At 35.6% G+C, this 21,268-nt stretch overlaps 1 long non-coding RNA gene across 3 annotated transcripts in view; it reads left to right on the top strand.

The window, feature by feature from the left end:
• The window catches only part of LOC144330084 (uncharacterized), a 105,364-nt gene that overhangs the window by 29,211 nt on the left and 54,885 nt on the right, over positions 1-21,268 (top strand). For 2 of the 3 annotated variants that reach the window (XR_013395948.1, XR_013395947.1), the window contains exon 3: positions 10,895-10,942. The exons of the other annotated variant lie outside the window; for it this stretch is intronic. This is a non-coding gene — a long non-coding RNA (uncharacterized LOC144330084). The remainder of the gene's footprint in view (positions 1-10,894; positions 10,943-21,268) is intronic. 3 annotated transcript variants of the gene reach the window in all.

Here is a 21,268-nt window from a genome sequence, read left to right as displayed (position 1 = left end):
ACCAAATGAGATTCTGCATATCAGCTGCCCATTCCCTTGATGAGTACTGGGCATGCACTCCACAAATGTGGCCTTTATTGCCATATAACAAATTAACAAACTTAGTGGAGAAAATAAGGTGTGATTATTATTTTCAATTTATCTAAGTCAGAGTCTAGGCATGACTTATCTGGGGACTCTATATCAGAATCTAAGAACCTACAGTTGAGGTGTCAACCAGGGCTGCAGCCTCATGTAAGGCTCAGCTAGGAAACTATCCACTCCCAATTGATGTGTCTGCTGGCAAAATTCAGTTCTTCAAGGACTGGTTGGATTGAAGGCCTTAGTTTCTAGATGGCTGCTGGCTAGCAGCTGCCCTCAATTTAATGCCCCTTGGGTCTCTCCAGATGGCAACTTGCCTTACTAAAACCATCAAACGAGAGAGTCAATTGAGAGAATCTACTTGAAATACAAATGTTACCGTCTTCGGTTACAATCACTGAAGTGGTATACTATCACCTTTGCTATATTTTATTACATAATAGCAAGTCACTAGACTAGATCATACTCAAGGGGAGGGAATTACACAAAGCAAATATATCAAGAAGGTGGAAATTCTTATGAGGTCATCACAGAAACTGCCTACCACAATCCCCAATCCTATATGTTCCTAAGACATCATAGAAGTTCAATCTACTATATATACATAGCTCAATGTGTTACACATCTAGTTCACTTACACAGACCATACAAAGTATAAGAAAGGAAATATATAAAATACAAAAATAGGCAAAATGTGTGTGTGTGTGTGTGTGTGTGTGTGTGTGTGTGTGTGTGGCTTCTACATGTTTAGTCAATATATTGGGTTTTTAGTATATAAGGAGTTATGAAATATGTCTTCCTCTCATGAAAGAATGCACAGTTCAGGTGTTTATATTAGGTTTTCCATTAAGTCTCTTTAAAAAAGGAGCAGAAATATTAAGAATGTGGGCTTTACAAACACGCTTAATGGTTCTTTCTGTGTAATTTAATAATCAGATGTTGGGAACCCAGGAGGAAAAAACAAAAAGAAACCTAGCAAGCCAATGAATCATAAAATCATAGACTCTAAGCCTAGAAGACACAGTCTATCAAGTGATCCATCAATATCTATTGTGCTTTTTTCTGTTTTCAAAGCCTATCCTAGTTGCCAAAGTCCAAAGTCTAAAGGGGAAAAAAGCCACAATTGAAAAGGAGCTTGATAAACTGAAGCTGAGAATTAATTTAGTCTTCAATTATTTTGACATGTAAACAAATGTTGAAGCAGTCTCCTTAGGGCCAGGGAAATTTGAAAGGATACTTCAGGGAGAGAGATGGAAAAAATGAAAACACAAAAGTGAAAGGATGCAGGGAAGAGAGGGCACTGCAGGAGGCCGCCAGGACCTGGTGGCTGTAATTAGGGAAGTTGACCATGCATTTGGTTATCTCTGAGACACAATGTATGGAAATAAGAGACCAGCATGCACAGTTAGACTCTAGAGTGCCATGGGACCAGGAAATATGATTAGACCACATACAAATCATTTAAGTTCAGAAGAAGGTTAGTGGATGAGGGACTAGATTTATTTAAAGATGCATAATTGAACAAATACAGATCAAAACAACAGGAAAGGAAAAAAATGCTATTTAAGTCTCTTTTTTTTTCTTTCTTATTTTTTGTTTTTAACTGTAGCATTATAGAGATGGTTAAGATTCTAGAAAAATAAGTTTTATAATGGATATTTTCTGTGATGGTCTCTTAAGCAAATTTTAAAGCAAATATACATTGGAGTATTAAAAGGGAGCAAAACAAAATCTATGAGTTTTGTCATTGTTTTTAATGGTGATGAACTCAAAGTTTTCTCATTTTGGTTTAAATAAAAATTTTTAAAGTGTAAGCAATAGCATTGCTATTGAATTGTAAGTGATTCTTATCAGTCAAAACCATGCTTTAGGCTTTCAGGTAAAAGACGGCAAACAGATCTAGTGTGTTTATATTTTGTTCATTCCAAAGCCTATTGAAATGACAGAGAATATGTAATAACAAAATAAATCAAAGCCAGCAATTCTACTCCTAGGTATATGCTAGGTACATGCTTTGAGACAAGGTCTTGCTCTGTTGCCCAGGCTGGAGTGCAGTGGCACCTTCCTGGCTCACTACAGCTTTGACCTCCCGGGTTCAGGTGATCCTCCCACCTCATGAGAACAAATAAAGCATGGTTACATGCAAGAACATGGGTGAATCTCCAAACACAGATTAAAGAAGCAATGCACAAAGTGTACTTTGAGCTATGCAAAGAGACATGAGCATCCCCAAAATGCTCAGGATACTGTAGAATCCTGCTTACATAAAGTGCAAAACAGGCAAATTTAATACGGTGCTAGAGGTTAGGATAGTTGACTTCCTTGGGAGGGGGGCTTAGTATCTGGAAAGGTGCGGGGGGTGGGTTTCTGGAATTCCTGGCAAGAATCTGCTGCTTGATCTGGGAGATAGTTACACAAGAATACTCTTTAAAAATTAATCAAGTTATAGCCTCACAATATGTTCACCTTTCTGTATGTATAGACTTCAATAAAAAGTTGGATATATGAACAAATGAGTAAATGAATAAAAACTCCATAGCAGGGCTAGGAGGCTGGGAGGGGTGTCATCAGCCCACATGATCATTATGGGGTTTGTGAAAAATGCAAAGCCAATGGGAACAGGGTAAATAGTGATAAAATACAATGAAGAAGCTGAGAAAATTGCAAACTCATCCAGGTAAAGAAGAGTATCTCTAAAAAGTGATTTTTTCCATTAGTGTTTTGAATAATTTCAGAATGATAGGCAGTGGTGTCATAAAATTAGAACCCAGAGGCTGGGGAAAATGTACTCCTGTTGCAAAGACTGACCAATGCAGATTCTTATTTACAAATATGAAAAGACGACTAAAAATTCTCAAACATTTGAGGCAATCCACCCTTGTGAGAAAAAGCATCAAACCAAACATAGAACATTCAAATCCAGGAGGAAAAATTGTTAAAATTAAAAACTGAAATCTTAATGTTAATATATCAGAGACATTGGTGGCAAAATGCTGCCTCTCAGGTCAGGTGAATTTTCTACCACTGTATTTTCAAATATTTTCTTTTTTCTCCTCTGTGCCTTCCTTCTGGAAATAACCTTCAGAGCTTTTTGAACTTTTGACACATTTGTATGTCTCCTAAAAGGCTTTCACCTCAGAAGTTTCACTGGCGTAAAATTGTATCTATTTGATTGAGAGCTGTGGGCTCTGTAACTTGGACACGTTGGTTAACTTCTATGTGCCTTAGTACCCTTATGTTTGTTTGTTTATTTATTTATTTATTTTTGAGACGGGGCCTCACTCTGTCACTCACCCTGGAGTACAGTAGTGCCAACCTGGCTCTCTACAGCCTTGATCTCCCACACTCAGGTGATCCTCAGACCTCAGCCTCCTAATAGTTGGGATTACAGGCATGCACCACCATGCTTGTCTAGTTTTCAAATTTTTTGTAGAGATGGAGTCTCTCTATGTTGCCCAGGCTGGTCTCAAACTCCTGGGCTCAAGCGATCTTCCCACCTTGACCTCCCAAAATTCTGGGATTACAGGTGTGAGCCACTGTGCCCAGTCTAGTACCCTTATTTCAAAAGCACAATTTACTATCTACCACATAGGATTAGAGTATGGATTAAAGGAAATAATGTAACACGGTCTCTATCATCGTGCCTGGCCAAAGAAACATAAAGCCAGCTCAGTACCAACATAGCTCTATGCTTGGTAAACACCAGGTTTTAAAAAATAGTTCATTATAGCCTCATATTTTACTGTATGGTTCAAATATTTTACTTCACCCTACAGTATCTGTTTCTTTCGACCATTATAAGGTTGAGAAATAAAATGAAATTAAATCTTACGTATACTTTATGTTCTAAAGTCAGCTTGTAAGATGACTAATTGGAACGTTTAAATTTACCCTTGGAAAGCCTTTTACTGCCTTATAAAATATAGAAGGGTATGTTTGATTTTTAAATACAACTTTGAATGCAACATTTCTTTAAGCATTTTTTTCCCTCTGATCCTCATTGAATTCTTCAAGCCCTTTTATGATAAAGAAGCAAACTGATCTACTTGCCTAGAAATAAATGTATCACTTTTTCACTGTCTGGGAAATTTGTAAAATCATTAACCTATTTTCCATGACCACCAACCATTGCAGAATCGCCTCTTTCCATGGCTTGAGGGACAGTGGTATGCTGGAGAGTCTTTTAGTTATTTCCTCTTTTTTCTCTCTCTCTTTTCTAACTATTCATAATTGAATAGCTACCCAGTTGGCATCTAACACTATGGACAGTCCACGGCCTGCTGTGTCCATCTGACCCCATTCTGGGTCATAGAGAGAGCACAGGCCAGGATATATATACAGATATTCCCTTGCTGTTTAGGCTTTTCAAAGTTGTTCAAGTGAAATTCTGTGCTCTAATTTCTGAGGGCCATCTCAATTCTAAGGCTGGGCTATCCATAAGCATTCCAATCTACTGCTTTGAATTTGAAAGACACATTTCCCACCAAAACTCACTTCCTGGTTACTTTCTTTCCTGCGAGAAGGTTCCTCATTCGGTGGTCTCCATGGGACTGAAGTTGAGTTCTTCTTCAGAACCTGTGTCATAGAATGAATGTAATGTCTAATGAAGCGTCGTGACGCCGAATGAAAATGTCACATCGCGGTTTGGCAGGATGGGAAAGGGTCCCCTGTAGAACTCAGATTTGGATGAATATCTCTAATTCCTCTTATCCCTACCCCTCGAGAGGAGTCCTGGTTTCCGCCAAGAGCTCTCAGTAAAGAAGGGTCTGAAGAGCTATCCTTGCAAAGCAGGCCAGTGCTAATAAAATGACAAAAAGCATACTAAGAAGGGGATCTGACATTTGAAGTGGAGATTCATTGAAATCTGGCTTCAGGCAAAGGAAACTGTTAGATTTAGATAGATTTGCTTCTTTCCCTGCCCTTGGAGTGAGCTTTTATTGAAGAACAACATACATAAAGAAAAGTTCACATAGCACAAATCATAAGTGTGAAACTCACTGAACTTCAACCAACGGAGCATACTCATATAACCAACCACGTGAGAAAGACAACACCAACCCCGCCCCTCAGAAACCTCCCTCAGACTCCCTGCCAGTGACTACCTCACCCATAACTGCTTTCATATTTGTGACAGCAGAAATAACAGGTATATTTGCTTTTGAAACTTTGTTCAGCTGCCTATTCATAATACAGCCTAGGAAAACTGGGTTAACTTGTTGGTTTCCATATCAGCCGTGTGGGAGATATTAATTCTTATATTATTGCCTATCACAGTGTCTGGTGTGTAGCTGGTATTCAATAGAAGTTTCGAATATAGGGCTAAAAGGAAAACAAGAGTTGATGTAGAAAATACCTTAGGAATAAACTGGGGTTCCAAGGAGAAAAGTAAGGATCCGGCTGCTTAGGACAGTATGTATTAAGTGAACTGTCTCTGATCACTCACAAATTTAATTTGTAGCAGTTTATTATACTTTCCTTTTATATTACTGTTAGAGGACAATATTGATACTCTGAAACTATTTATGTCAAATATTATATCACCTTTGCTTTTTATTTTAGGATAATAAAGGAGAAATGACAAATATTGGTCTAAATGGGAAGTGTTGATTCCAGTTAGATTGAGGACCTCTGCTTTATTCAAATTTCTCTTCCACACACTCACCACACTTGAGACATTTTGGGGATGCTCACGTCTCTTTGCATAGCTCAAGTCATTCCTGCCATTTAAAACAGTCACCCACAAGGAAACTATGACTTGATAATGATAGCTTTGAAAAACCAAGCTAGGAACTGAAGTTATCTTTTAGTATGCACCAGATAGCCATTGTGTCATATTTAGCAGTTTAGGCATTTTTGATATTGAGTAGGCTTAACATTAGGCATGGAGATGAAAATAATTACAAAAAAAAAAAAATCCAGACTTCCTTGCAATCCTGGTTGGCAAGAAACACTCAGACTCAGGGAAACAGCAGCCCTGAACCCATGGCCATCTGTCCATTTATGGCAGTGCACCCTGATGAAGGAGGCGACACTTAAGCTAAATGCAGTGCCAATACCTAGCCAATAAGACTGCAATTAGGAAGGGATTCTGGTTCCAGCGAATAGCTGGTCACTGAGAAATAATTTTAGTAATGTATCTAGTACTGTGTTCAGTGCAATAGATCAAACTATGTGGCTTACTAGAGATGGAAATTCTAAAGATTTCAAGTTAAATGGGAATGTATTTTTTCATTAACTAAACATTTGCTAAGTATCTTATACAGTTCGGATGTTTCCCTCCAAACCTCATGTTGAAATGTAATCCCCAATGTTGGAGCTGAGGCTTGGTGGGAGGCGTTTTTGTCATGGGGGCAGATTCCTCATGAATGGCTTGGTGTCCTCCCGGCAGTAATGAGTGAGCTCTCGCTCTGAGAGCACATGAGATCTGGTGGTTTAAAAGAGTGTGCCATGTGCTCCATCCCCTTGTTCACTCTTGCCATGTGACACGCCTTCTCCTACTACCCCTTCTGCCATGAGTAGAGGTTCCTTGAGGCTTCACCAGAAGCCAAGCAGAGGCCAGCACCATGCTTCCTGTACAGCCTGTAGAACTAGGAGCCAATTAAACCTCTTTTCCTTATAAACTGTCCAGCCTCAGGTATTCCTTTACAGCAGCACAAAAGCAGACCAACAGTATCTACTATGTACCTGGTATAGGGAAGATACAGAGAAAGACAAAGTTGACAGCCTTAGTCTATCCCCAGCTAATACAACCTTTTCAGGAAAAGCTTGATTCCAAGTCCTTGGAAGAAGTAAAGCTGAGGTTGAGATTTTGGGCATCCTTGGTGATTACTGAGGGAATTTCTATTGACCAGAATGTGTGAGGAAACCATACACAGTGCTGTGGCCTAAAGGCAGAGAGAACTGACACAAGTGCTCATAGGCAGGCATCCCTGTCCCTCTCTACCTGTGTATAACAGACAGTATTCACATCCAGGCTCAAATCCTAATTCCTCCTCAGAGCCCTCCCTGGTCCCTCAGTCAAGTCATTCTCCTTTCTCTGAAATTATCTTATTGTCTAGATCATCCTTATGGATTTTATCCTGCATTGCTTTGGTTTGTAATGACATGTAGGTATCTTATTACGCTATCTTTAATGTGAACTCCTGCAGAGCAAGCGGCATTTGTTATAACACTGTTTACTCCCTCACAACACAGCACCTGCCATTGTTCTCTACCCATGACAGGTGTTTTGTAAGTATTTGTATGTTGATTAATCTGAAGCACCAACGCTTGGATTTGTCTGTTTTACATTCTGACCTAGTCCTTTCTGAATACTTAGACTTGATTTTTCAGCCTACCAACCAGTTATCTCTGGGTACCAAAAATCATAATTATACACCAAGATCCAGGTATCTGGCTCTCCAATATATGCTCTCTATGACTTTGAAAAATTCTTAATTTTGTATACAACATATATTGCATCATATATTAGAATACATAAAATCACATAAAATATGTGATATTGTATGCAATTATATACATTAGAAATAGTAATAACATAATATAAATATATGCACATGTACACACATATGTGTACACATATAGTATATTATATATGACATATGAATATTTTTATGCATACATATATGTAAATAGGTATGTATGAAGTTTTGTAAATGTACAAACACACAATATTTTCTTTTGTACTTTCTGCTTTCACTCGATCTCTCATATTTTGGTTTCCTAAGCAATTTGCAAACCAAAACAAAAATAACTAAACATAAAACTGAAATGAATAAAAAGTACTTAAGGGGCCTGAAGAACTTCACTTTTGGGGAAATGATGGAAATGGGCAAATGTATGTAAGCAGTTCAGATGCTGAGTGAATTTTAGAGACATATGGTTGACAGTTTTATGCAAGGAAAAATGAGTTGGTATTCTGTGCCATCACACTAAGAATGCGCAGAGCTTTATTTCAACAAACAAACAAATGAACAAAAAATAAGAAGAAAAAGACTTTTGTATCATTTAGCCAGAGAAAATTCAGATCCAGTATTAAGGACTGATCATGGGAGAAGATAGCAAGAATGCTAGACACTCTACTTCTTTCTCTTTTTTGTCTATTATAAAAAACTACATTGCAGCTCTCAGGATCAGAGAGCCTAGGTACTCTTTTAAAATGTAATGCTAACAGTAACAAAAGAATAAATTACATAATCCTACCCCTCCTTCACTATTACCAATAACAGAATCCTCTTGTATCCACAGCCAGGGTGGAGATTTCTATCCTAAGAAACACACCCTAGAATCATAGCCAGGTAAAGCATTCATGCTATTCTAAAGTGAGGCCCCAGACAGCCTGTAAACCTCCGGCTTCTGAGTTTCCGTATGCCAAGGACTCTCCCTCCCTGTCCTTGCTCCTGGTGACCTTGAACCACCTTCAGAGGTAGACCTTGTTTGATGTTCCTGGCCTCCAATCTAACTCCCTGAGACTCTTCAAACATGTGCAGGTATTTCACCTCTCTGTACCTCAGTTTCTCCATATAAAATGGTGGTAATCATAGTATCTACCTGTTGAAGCTGTAAAATGGGTACATATTTATAAAACCCTTAGAAGAGTGCCTGGCAGATAGTAAGTGCTATAAAAGTATTTGTTGTCAGTATGGATATTCTCCATTTGTCCAGAATCCAAACCTTTTTTTTTTTTTTTTTTTTTTTTTGAGATGGAATCTCGCTCCATTGCCCAGGCTGGAGTGCAGTGGCATGATCTCGGCTCACTGCAACCTCTGCCCCCTGGGTTCAAGCAGTTCTCCTATCTTAGCCTCTCTTCCAGGTAGCTGGGACTACAGGCACCTGCAACCACACCCAGCTAATTTTTGTATTTTTAGTAGAGACAGGGTTTCACCTTGTTGGTCAGGCTGGTCTCGAACTCCTGACCTCAGGTGATCCACCTGCCTCGGCCTCCCAAAGTGCTGGGATTACAGGAGTGAGCCACGGTGCCCGGCCCCAAACTTTTCTTACTTGACCAAGCCCCTATCCTCTCTCATCTGGAGTTACACAAGAGCCCTCTAACCATTAGTTTGCTTGTAATTTTGCTCTCTTATACTCTATCTTCCACAAATAAGCCAGAGGATCCTATTAAAAAATAAGTCATGCTCTCCGAGTTTTATCTGCTTCAGAATAAAACTCCAAAGTTCTAGCCATGGCCCCCAAGACCCTGGAATGAAGCATCTGATTATTTAGAACTTGTCTGGTCAGACATGCTGCTGTGTTTTTGACTTTGTAGAACCCCACTTACACTGTTACTTGCCATCCCTTCACCATTCTGACCAACTTATTTTTGCAACAGGGCCTTTGCACTTGCCAATTCCATTGCCTGGAGAGTGCTTCCTGCATGTGTCCATATAGCTCATTTTCTCACTTCCTTCTGATGCCTGCCTAAATGTCATTTTGATCAGATAGAACATTCTTAAACATATTCTTTAAAATAGTAGCTACCAATCTCTATCTTGTTCCATTTTTAATCAAAACATTGTCATATGTCATATTATTTATTTACTTAGTTTTAAAAAATATAATAAAAACTTTATCACTATTCTTACTTTAATCATTGCTACATACTTCTCAGATGCTAGCAGAACACCCAGCACGAAGTGGGCAATTAATAAATAAATTTAATGTTGGCCTAATTTTAGAAAACATTTTAATCATTTCCCATCTTAGCAGATTAAAAGGGGGAATCCTTATTATCTCTTAAAGAGAAGGGGAAAAAAGCAGTTGAAAAAATTTAGCAATTATTTAATAATAATAATAATAAAACACTTATACACAGACTAGAAGGAAACGCTACTAACCTAATGAAGATGATCTACCAAAAATCCATCAGACTTTACAGTAAAAGCTTAGAAGCAATGATTTAAAAATCATAAATGAGGGCTGGGTGTGGTGGCTCATGCCTGTAATCCCAGCACTTTGGAAGGCTAAGTTAAGAGGATAACTTGAGGTCCAAAGCTGGAGACCAGCCCAGGCAACATAGTGAAACCCTATCTCTATAAGAAATAAAAACTAGACTTGGTGGCAAACACGTGTAGTCCCAGCTACTTGAGAGGCTGAAGCAGAAGGATCATTTGAAGCAGGAGGATCAAAGCTGCAGTTAGCTATGTTCACACCATTGCACTCCAGCGTGGGCAATAGAGCAAGACTCTGATCTTAAAAATAAAAGGGAGGGAGGAAGGAAATCAGAGACAAATAAGTATATTGGCAATCACCATTTTCACTCAATATTTTATTCAAAGTCCTAGCCATTAAAGTAAGAAAAATAAAATGAATAAATACTTGTAATAAATGGGACAAAAAAATACCCTGTCAATTCTGGGATGATATTAATATTCATGTAAAAGAAGCATGGGAATCCATAATCAAACTACTAAAATTAATCATCAAAATGTATCACTTGATTTCTAAACATAAGACCAAAATTTGAAATAAAGTGAGTTCTTATACACTAGCAATACACAGTTACAAAGTATAATTTGAACATACTATTTGCATTGCCAAAATATTAAGAACTGAATTACTTTGAGATAAATCTGACAACAGAAATACAAAGAGAAGGTGATAAATCCTTATGTAATAGCATTAAGAAAGGTAAAAGTAAATTGTTTTTTAATAGGTCTCCACACAATTATAAAAATATACTTCTCAAATCTATAAAATGTAATATCATTGCAGTGTACCTCAAAATGATATGAATAGGTATTTTAAAGAATAGAAACAGGAATCAACAACAGGCAAGACATTTACCAATTAAACCTTGGTGTATATTTACCAACAGAACCACAAAGGGATCCACCAAACTGAGATCAACATCTACTGGCAGATGGTAAGTACTGAATTGTATGCATACGGAACAACCAGTAAGCGTACTCATTTGTGCGAATGTAATTTGCTACAACTAGTTTGGAAAAGAAGTTGGCATTGTCTTACAAAGCTGAAGGGTAGGTTGTGTTTCTGTTGTTGGCCTGCAGGTTTACTTTCTCTTTGTCTAGTCCCAGGGTAGACACATGCAGGGTATTTTATCCAGCAATCCCCACCCCCAGGAATGTACAATCAGGAAACTAACATACTCACTGGGAGACATGCAGAAGAAGGTTCATCTTGAAAAAGTTTGTAATGGCAAAAAAGTGGTAAGCAAACCAAATACGCTTTGATAGGAAATTGGATGATTTTAATCTGCAATGTTCACAGAAATGAATGGCACAGATTGGTGAAAATAAACCATAGTGTCACATATTATTACAGATGGATTTTAAAAACATTATTGAGTGGGAAAAACAAATTTTAATAGGATATATATATAGTAGGATACCAGCAACATAAGGCCAGAAACATATAAATGTTTGTAATATATTTCTTATTAAAATATACATAATGTGTGTTAAAATATAGGGTGGTCCAAGAATCTGAAAAAATTAAGAGTGATTATCATTGTCAGGAATGTGTGGTACCGTAGTTATGAATAAAGGAGAGGAAACACGATTATATCATTGGATGCAGAGAAAACATTTGATAAATTCCAACACCTATGAATGATAGAAACTATTAACAAAATAGTAAAAGAAATGGAAAGGAAACTTTCTCAACCTGATAAAACTATTTACAAACAACCAAATTTCACCACTTTTGTTTAATAATGTAAAAGGAGGACTTGACCAGTGCAGTAAGTCGAGCAAATAAATGAAAGGCATACGATTTGGAAATAAACTATCTTATTTGTAGTTGATAAATCATGAATATAGAAAATTCTAAAACATCTACCTAAAAGGTTTTTAGAAGTTTTTAGAACTACTAGATACACTTATGTATGCAAAACAATATACAAAAATCAATTGTCTTTTTATATACTAGCAATAACAATTGTAAATTTAATGCAGTAACACCGTTGACAACAAGGTCAACAAAACAGAAAACACTTAAATATAAATTTAACAAAATAGGTACAAGATTTGGACACTGCAAATTACCAAGCATTAATAAAATAAATTAAACACAAATAAATGAAGAGATGTACAATGTTCATCTATTGAACTTTAATATTATTAAGGTATCTGTTCTCTCAAACTGATCTATAGATTCGACACAAGCCCAGTCTCAAGCGCAGCAGACATACTACTCCTCTACATCTTCCTCCCCTTTTTCCTCCTCCTCGTTCTTCTTTTTGCTATTGTTATTATTACTATCATTTTTGTAGAAATGGATAAGCTGATTCTAAGATGTATATGACATGAAAAGGCTATATAACGACTACAACAAGTTTGAAAAAGAAATAAGTTGAAAGACTATCTGATTTCAAAATGTATTATAGTCAAGAAAGTACAGTAGTGTGTGTGTATATGTGTGTGTAGATATATATGTATATAGTTATAACAAGCTGGGAGTCCAGAAATAGATACCCACATATCAATTGTTTTTATAAATTTTACCTAGACAACAGAATAAATAAACGTTTTTTTATTTGATTCTTTACAGATGGTACTCTAACAATTGATATCCTGGCCGGGTGCGGTGGCTCACGCCTGTGATCCTAGCACTTTGGGAGGCCGAAGCGGGTGGATCACCTGAGGTCAGGGTTTCGAGACGAGCCTGGCCAACATGGTGAAACCCCTTCTCTACTAAAAATACAAAAATTAGCTGGGTGTGGTGGTGGTTGCCTATAATCCCAGATACTTGGGAGTCTGAGACAGGAGAATGTCTTGAAACCGGGGGACAGAGGTTGCAGTGAGCCGGGATCCTGCCAGTTCACTCCTGCCTGGGCAAAAGAGGGAAACTCTGTCTCAAAAAAAAAAAAAAAAAAAAAAAAAAAAAAATTGATATCCATATGAAAAAAAGATAAACTTTGACAATTCACATTGCATACAAAAGTGAACTCAAAATGGAACATGGGACTAAATACAAAAGCTAAAACTATAAAACTCTTAGAAATAAATATGGAAATATTTATAGTTTAGATACAACAGCAACAATATAAACCATAAAAGAAAATGTTAATAAGTTGGACTTCATTACATTAAAATCATTTTTCCTTTGAATACCACCACTGGGACAATGAGAAGGTAAGCCACAGAGTGGAAGAAAATATTGGCACAACACTTATCTGATAAAAAAAAAAACTGGAACAAAAAATTTTTACAAATCCTAAATGAGAACACAAACAATGCAAAATGGGTAAAATCTTGAATTGACACATCACCAAAGAAGTTTTAAGGATGGCAAATAAGCATATGAAAAGCTACTTAGCAGCATTAGTCATCAGGGGAAAGCAAATTAAAATCATAATACGATGTCACTGCATACACATTACCATGCTAAAATTAAAAAAGCTGATGATGCCAAATGCTGATGAGATATAAAGCAACTGAAATTCTCATACATTGCTGGTAGGGGCATAAAATGATACAACTATGAGGAAATCATTAGGCAGTTCCTGATTAAGTTAAACATAACCTACCGTATGAACCAGACATTTCATTACCAGATATTTACCCAAAAGGAATGAAAATAGATGCCTGCACAAAGCATTGTACATGAATGTCCATAGAGGTTTTATTCACAATAAGCAAAAACCAGATATAATCCAAATTCCCATCACTAAGAGAATGGAAAAACACAATGTAGCATATCTACACAATGTAATACTATTTTGCAATAAAATTAGGATACTACTAAAACATGCAACCGCATAGATGGATCTCCATGAATGAATCATTATGCTGAGTAAAAGAAGTCAAAAATAAAAACTTTATGTTTCAATTTATAAATTGAAAAACCTAGAAAATGCAAACTGACCTATTTTGACAGAAGGCAGATCATCAGTTGTCTGTGACCAGCCAGGAGTGAAGGCAGGGATGGAAGTATTTTGTATATATTGTGGTGGCGGTTTAACTAGTGTTTGTATCTGTCAAAACTCATTGCATTGTGAACTGTAAATGGATTTTTTTTTTTTAATGACACCATTAAAATAAAAAAGCAAGCCACTAACTGGGAAAAGTATTGCACCTCTATGTATATGAGAGAGGTCTTGTCTCCCAACTATATGAAGGACATTTTTAACTCAATCATAAAAAGAAAACAGACTGGGTGCGGTGGCTCATGCCTGTAATCCCAGCACTTTGGGAGGCTGAGGTGAGTGGATCATGAGGTCAGGTGTTCAAGACCAGCCTGGCCAAGATGGTGAAACCCCGTCTCTACTAAAAATACAAAAATTAGCCGGGTGCAGTGGCAGGCACCTGCAATCCCAGCTACTCGGGAGGCTGAGGCAGGAGAATCGCTCGAACTCTGGTGGCGGAGGTTGTAGTCAGCCGAGATCATGCCACTGCACTCCAGCCTGGGTGACAGAGTGAGACTCCATCTCAAAAAAAAAAAAAAAAAAGGAAAAAAAAAAGGGAAAAGAAAAAGAAATCAATCTACTTTGAAAAAATTGACAAAATATGTCAATAGACACATTTCCAATAAGATATATGAATGACCAATAAGTATATAAAAAGATATTGAACATCATTAGTCCTCAATAAATATCTATTTAAATAATAGTAGCTAAAATTAAAACTTTGAACTAAGCCTACCTAATGAATGTGGATTATCTGAAACATCCCCACATTTCTGGTGGGAATGTACATGAGTACTAACACATTGGGAATGTTTTAAAGTTAAACATAGGACTTACCATACAACCCAACAATTTCTCCCCGGGTACTTACCCAAGAGAAATAAAATGATATGCCCATATAAAGCATATGCCTATATTTATGTATAAATATTTTAGGATCCAAATTAATAAGAAACAATTCAATTGTCCAGCAACAGAAGAGTGGGTATGCAAACTGTTGCATACAGTGGAATACTAATCAGAACCCAAAAAGAACTACCTATGTACACAACAACATGGATAAATCTCAAAGCACTATATTGCACAAAACAAGCCAGAGACACCAAGTACTTTTGTATAATGTATGATTATATTTATATAACATTCTAGAACACTCAAGACTAACCTATATTGACAGCTGATACTGGTTGTTTGAGGCTGGGGATTAGGAAAGAGACTACTTGCAAAAGAACGCATGGGAACTTTTTGGAGGTAACAAGCTGTGTTCTCTGTCTTGATTATGGGCATATATACTTGTCAAAAGATATCAAACCATATACTTAAAATGTATGCACTTATTGCACATAATTACATCTGAGTAAAGCTGAGTTTTTAAAAATTCAAAAGAGGGGTTATCATAGTCAGGAAAGACAAAAGAACATCCAGAGACCTTCAGAGGTGTTGTGATATTTCATCACCAGGTAATAATGTAAGTGTTTGGCATAAGGATTTTTGTTTTATTATATTTCAAGCCTTATATACTCATCATATATGTTCTTTGTGCAAATGAAATATTTCATAATAAGAAACAGATTAGCCATGGTCTGGGAGATGACAGTAGCCATGCATATAAGTGACAAAGATTAATATACCAATTATAATAGAAAATCTTGCAAATCAATAAGAAAAAATAAACACTGCAGTAAATATTAAGCAAGATATGTTAGTAAGCAATTTGAAGAAGAGGAAATATGAAGATCAATATACATACAAAAAGAAGGTCAACTCAATAGTAATCATGGAAATACTAATTAAAACCATAGTAAGACACCAATTATCACAACCAAAACAAAACAAAAACAAAACAAAAAAAGGTGTGATAATAGTAAATTATGATGAAAAATGGAAATTTAAATGTGTAGAACCACTCTGAAAAGCAAATTCCAGCCAACTAAAAAATGGGCATATTCTGATCTAGACAAACTCTCTCACAGGTTCTCAAGAATATACAGCTGATCCTTGAACAGCATGAAGATCAGGGGTGCCACTTCCCATTTGGTTAAAAATGCTTGTATAACTTTTGACTCCTCAGAAACTTAACTACTCATAGCCTACTGTTGACCTTTGTCCCAAGGCAACTTTCATTTTTCTGGGCCTACAAGCTGGCTTAACAGGGAGATACTTTGGTCATAGGCATTCAAAGAAAAAACTATTTAAATCAAGCAAGGACCATCATTTCAAACTCAAAAAAAGGTGCAACTGTATTAAAAGTTTCAAAAGCATCCTGTATTTCTGTGATGAATAACAATCAAAATCTATGTCAAAGGTTTTCACTAGAACTATGTAAAAAACACAAGTCAAGGAGAGAAACCAAGCAGATACACGGACAAAGATCATGACTCATACAATAGTGACAAAGAGCTGAGAAACATATAAAGACATTTCTTATAAGTAATTAATGAAATTCGAATTAAACAAAAATTAGCTTTTCTGTCCATCAAACAGGCAAAGTTTGAAAAACAATAACCATGGTGTTGCACAGACTGCAGTAAGAATGAGACTCTACGATGCAACTAATGAGAACGAAAATTGATAAATTATTTCTGAAAGCACATGATTAAAATATACTAATAAATTTAAAATATTCATACATTCTGTTTAAATAATTAATATTGTGGAATATTCACTAAGGAGATAGTAAGAGATGTGAACAAAAGTACACTTATAAGAATGTCTTTGTAATCCCAGCACTTTAGGAGGCTGAAGTGGGTGTTATCACCTGAGGTCAGGAGTTCGAGACAAGCCTGACCAGTATGGTGAAACTCCATTTCTACTGAAAATACAAAAGTTAGCTAGGCATGGCAGCATGTGCCTGTAGTCCCAGCTACTCAGGAGTCTGAGACAAGAGAATTGCTTGGACCCGGGGCAGTCGTGAGCCGAGATCACACCACTGCACTCCAGCCTGGGCGACAGAGCAAGACTCTGTCTCAAAAAAAAAAAAAAAAAAAAAAAAAAAAAAAAAAAAAAAGGGTGTTTTTGAAGCACTATTCATAATATTTAGTAGCTAAAGCTTCAATGATCATGAAATTAATTATATTCATATAATCATTGTAGTTTTAAAATAATATATAATTTGAGCTTTTAAAATATTAAGAGACATGAATGAGAACTCCATATTTAATGAAAAAACATGATGCAAGACTCTCTTTAGTATGATATCATTATTGTGTGTGACTGGTGGAATCTATGTTTTTGTCCATTTATGAGACAAATGAAGGAGGCATATTTTCTCAGAAATTTCTCTAATATCTCTGCTGCAGCCCACAACGTAGGAGAGAAGTTTACGATTTCCTCAGATGAGGAATGGAAGTTACTTTTTAAGTATCATTGACAGAGGATTAGACTTCCCAGGGAAGATGCTTTCACAGAATTCTCTGAGCCGTTTGCCACTCATGAATTCTGCAACCCCTTTGCAGTATGAATCTGACTCTGACATTCATATACACAGCAGCCAATGCTATTTTTTGGAATACTCCCCCAGGTGGCAAAATCTCCCATTCAAATAGAACATTAAATATAGTTTAAAATCACAATAACATAGAAAAAAGCAATCAGCAGGCAGCTCTAACTTCTGGCCACTATCTATAAACAGGTGGTGAAATTCTTGTACCAACCAATTATTCAAAGAATATTGGATAAAATCAATGGCTTAAACTATACTTCTGATTTAAAACTAGGTACTGATTACTGAGTTGAGTTGCTCTAGGAGAGTGAAAAATTCAGGATTGAGGTTAAAATCAAATAAGATGACAAAGGTTTTTTTTCTTTTAAGAAGCTCCTTCTTAGATTTCAATCCCAACAATTTCTCAGGCCATATTTGGAGATAAGGGCATTAGGGGAGAGGAAGGGAAAAGAAAGTGAGAAATTGCTCTCACCTGTTAAAAAGTCTGTTAATGGATCCCAGTAAAAATCACTTGGTGGATTTCTCTCTGTTGGTATGGGATGGGAGAGGGAAGAAGTGAGATGTGTATGGGATGGGGCCAAGGGGGGTCCTTCACTCTAATATTGTTTCAAGTTCTTCAAGAAAGTGCCTCTACATTGCTTTTAATTATTGGCTCACTTACCTGTGTGTTTTCAAATAATCATGAATATATAACGACTCTTAAATTGTATCATATATTAAATATAGTAAGATAACTGTGATTTTAGGACATTGGGGGAAACAAATTTAAATTATAATTGTGGATAGTTATTGTATTTGAAATAACGTACACCCGTATTTCTGTTTGCATTTTCAATATTGCCCTGCATTTCCCAAATTGTCATAATGGATTTTTCTTAAAGAACGGCTTATTCTTCATGATTTACATTTTAATTGCTCAGATACACACATTTTTAGCATTTTAATACTTTAAGGACAAGTGACCAAAATATATAGAAATAGTTAAGTTTTAATGACAGATTAGATGAAAGCATCACCAAGCATTACAAGTAGGATTTACCTCTTCACACTGTGTCATGCCAACGAATAGGATAAAGGTTTTCTGAAGCCTGTGCCTGCACCAGTTCCAGAATGCTCAATACAGACATGTTAATGTCTCCTTCAGTTTGAGTGTGAATTTGAAAAGCAAGAACTCATTAAATGATTTCTGTCAGCTTTCTGCCTCAATTCTCCAGCTCTTACGGGTTCCTCCGACTGGGTCCACTGGGCTATGTAAGTTCAGATTTATTTCCAAGGAGAAAATAGGCTGATGACAAGATGTAGTAAGAGGCTCCATATCTTGCCAGTCTGAGAGGCCTTAATATTATTTGTTCTTTTAGATGAACTGCAGTGACCTAGAGCTTATCTCTAAGTTCTTCCCTACTGCCCGGCTCACAACTTGACCCCAGAGGTGCTAATGTGACCTGATTCTGAGGGCTTCAGTAACCACATGTTCACTCCTTCACCCGGCATCCTTTTGTGGGGTTAGGGTTCTGAGCTGGTTTATATTTTGGTCCTACATCAGTTTTCTGAGTCACTCATTTTCTGTTAAGGAGCACTACTTGTTTTACCTTGCTGTAGGGACTGCACGAGTCCTTAAACCCCCAGCTTTGTAAGTCAGGCTCTGCAGCTCATAGACATTTCCCAGAAGCTATTTGTCTAAATCTTCATTGCTAAATTCGGTCTGCCTCCAACTTTTAAAACTTGTGAATATTTATGACCATCACTAATATGTGTGCCCTAACTGAAACTTACAATCGCTTTGTGCTCTCTATCTGGTCAATTCCATTGACCCTATTCCCCTAACTAGGAAGATCTACTTTCATTCTCTGAACGTTACTATATTTTTTTTTTAGTCTTGTTGTAAGACTGTATATGGCATTTCAGATATGAAAATTTCAACCTAAGTGTGTGTTGACTTACAGGTAAAGTAAACAGCCAATAGTGGTTTGGTAATAGTCTCTGAATTTGGCTGATGGAATTACTTATAGACGGTTTTAACTGTATTAGAAAAGTTAACATTAGTTCAAAATAATACTGCTTTTATAAAAAAAAAATTTATAAAGGACTACATGATAGTCTTAGAAACATGATAGCTTAGAAGATAATTTTGATAAAATGTAACATTTCTTTAAATATTTTATTTAAATATCCTTATTTTATTTTAAATATCCTTAGTAATTCAGGAATAGAATGATTATTCTGGGGCCCCAAAATCAACTAAATAAACAAGCTAAAGAGGTATTCCCCTTAAATTTGAAAATTAAGACATATTTGCTTATTCATTCGTCAATATCGATCTAAAAGTTTTCAAGTAAGCAATAAGATTAAATAACATCAGAAATAATCATACAAAAGTAGGATGCAAATTCATAATCATTTGCAAGAAAATAAAATTTAGTAGACTTAAGTAATTAATTACGTACTAAATTCATAAAACCCAATAATTTTCCTATCATTGTAATAACAAGTCAGAAAAATGTAATGACAAGAAATAAATCTCATCTATAATTTCAATAATGGAAATATAATGCTTAAGAATGAACTTGACAAATATTATATTGGAGTTAAGGAAAATAAACAGCTTTTTTACAGTATATAAAAAGATTTGAATAAAGACATAAATTAATCTCTAATTTTAATGTGCAATGACAATCCAATGATATTTGATGAGTTCTTTTTATCTATAAAAATAAATGTATCAAAATAGCAAAAGAAAAAAGCTTTAATAAAGAAAAAGGAACAATAAGGAACTTACCATACATTACAATGTATTATAAAATTAATAAAGTAGTTTTCTATTAGCTTAGTAGATGGTTAAAACTGCATACAAAATCCAATGCCAAAGTCAAATATATATAAGAATTGCTATGTGTTATGAGTGGCATATGAAAAAAATAAATTTTTATATAAGTGATATTTGATGGAACAACTGAAAATTTATTTGGAGAAAAAAATGGAAAATGTTACCTCATAACCTATAGCAACAGAAATATGAAATCTTTATATAAGATGTAAAATGCAAACACACAGAATATAAAATACCTGAAGAGAACAATGAAAGAAGATGTAACTTTCATTATATTAAAATGTGTCACTTTACGGCAAAACGATGAGTCAAAATTAAAAGGCATCAACAAATTCAGAAAATATAACATGCTGCAAATGTAATATAAGTATCTTTGAAACATACATGAAGACATTTATAAATCACTAAGAAGTAAGACAAACATCTTGAGTGAAGACAGCAACAGATCCATACACGATATAAACAAAAAAGTTGTTTTTAAATTGGTGAATATGCATACATATGAATAAATATATGAACATATCGATCTGTGTTTATGTATAAATTCAACTCTATTTGTAATAAAAAGATACAAATTTTAAAAAACTACAAATTTTGTCTATCAACTTTGAGGTGTTTAAAAGGAGTATAGGAATAATATTGTTGAGATGAGTATTACATCTCACTAGTGCAAGAGAGCTTTAGAATTACATTCCTTTTAAAGACAATTTGGCAGTATGAATCAAAATATTAGACTCAGTAATGCCACATTTAGAAATATATCCTAAGAAAAAGGCATGCAAAATTTAGCAAAACAGTTGTTTATTCTAGCATGTTTATAATAAAATATTTAAAATCGTCCAAATGCCAACAATAAGCTTAGTTAAATAAACTGGGACTTGAGACAGAAACAAACAAATGCAATGCTATTTAGCAATTAGAAATGATTTTGGTAAAGAACATCTAATGACTTGAAAATTTTTTTATGATATATTTCTAAGTTGTAATAAAAAACTTACGAACAATATATGCCTTACCATCCAAAATTACACATGGATACATATTCACATATACA

This window comes from Macaca mulatta, chromosome 7, assembly GCF_049350105.2.
Source record: "Macaca mulatta isolate MMU2019108-1 chromosome 7, T2T-MMU8v2.0, whole genome shotgun sequence".
In the NCBI taxonomy this organism is placed as follows: Eukaryota; Metazoa; Chordata; class Mammalia; order Primates; family Cercopithecidae; genus Macaca; species Macaca mulatta.
This window is presented reverse-complemented; position numbering and strand designations above follow the sequence as displayed.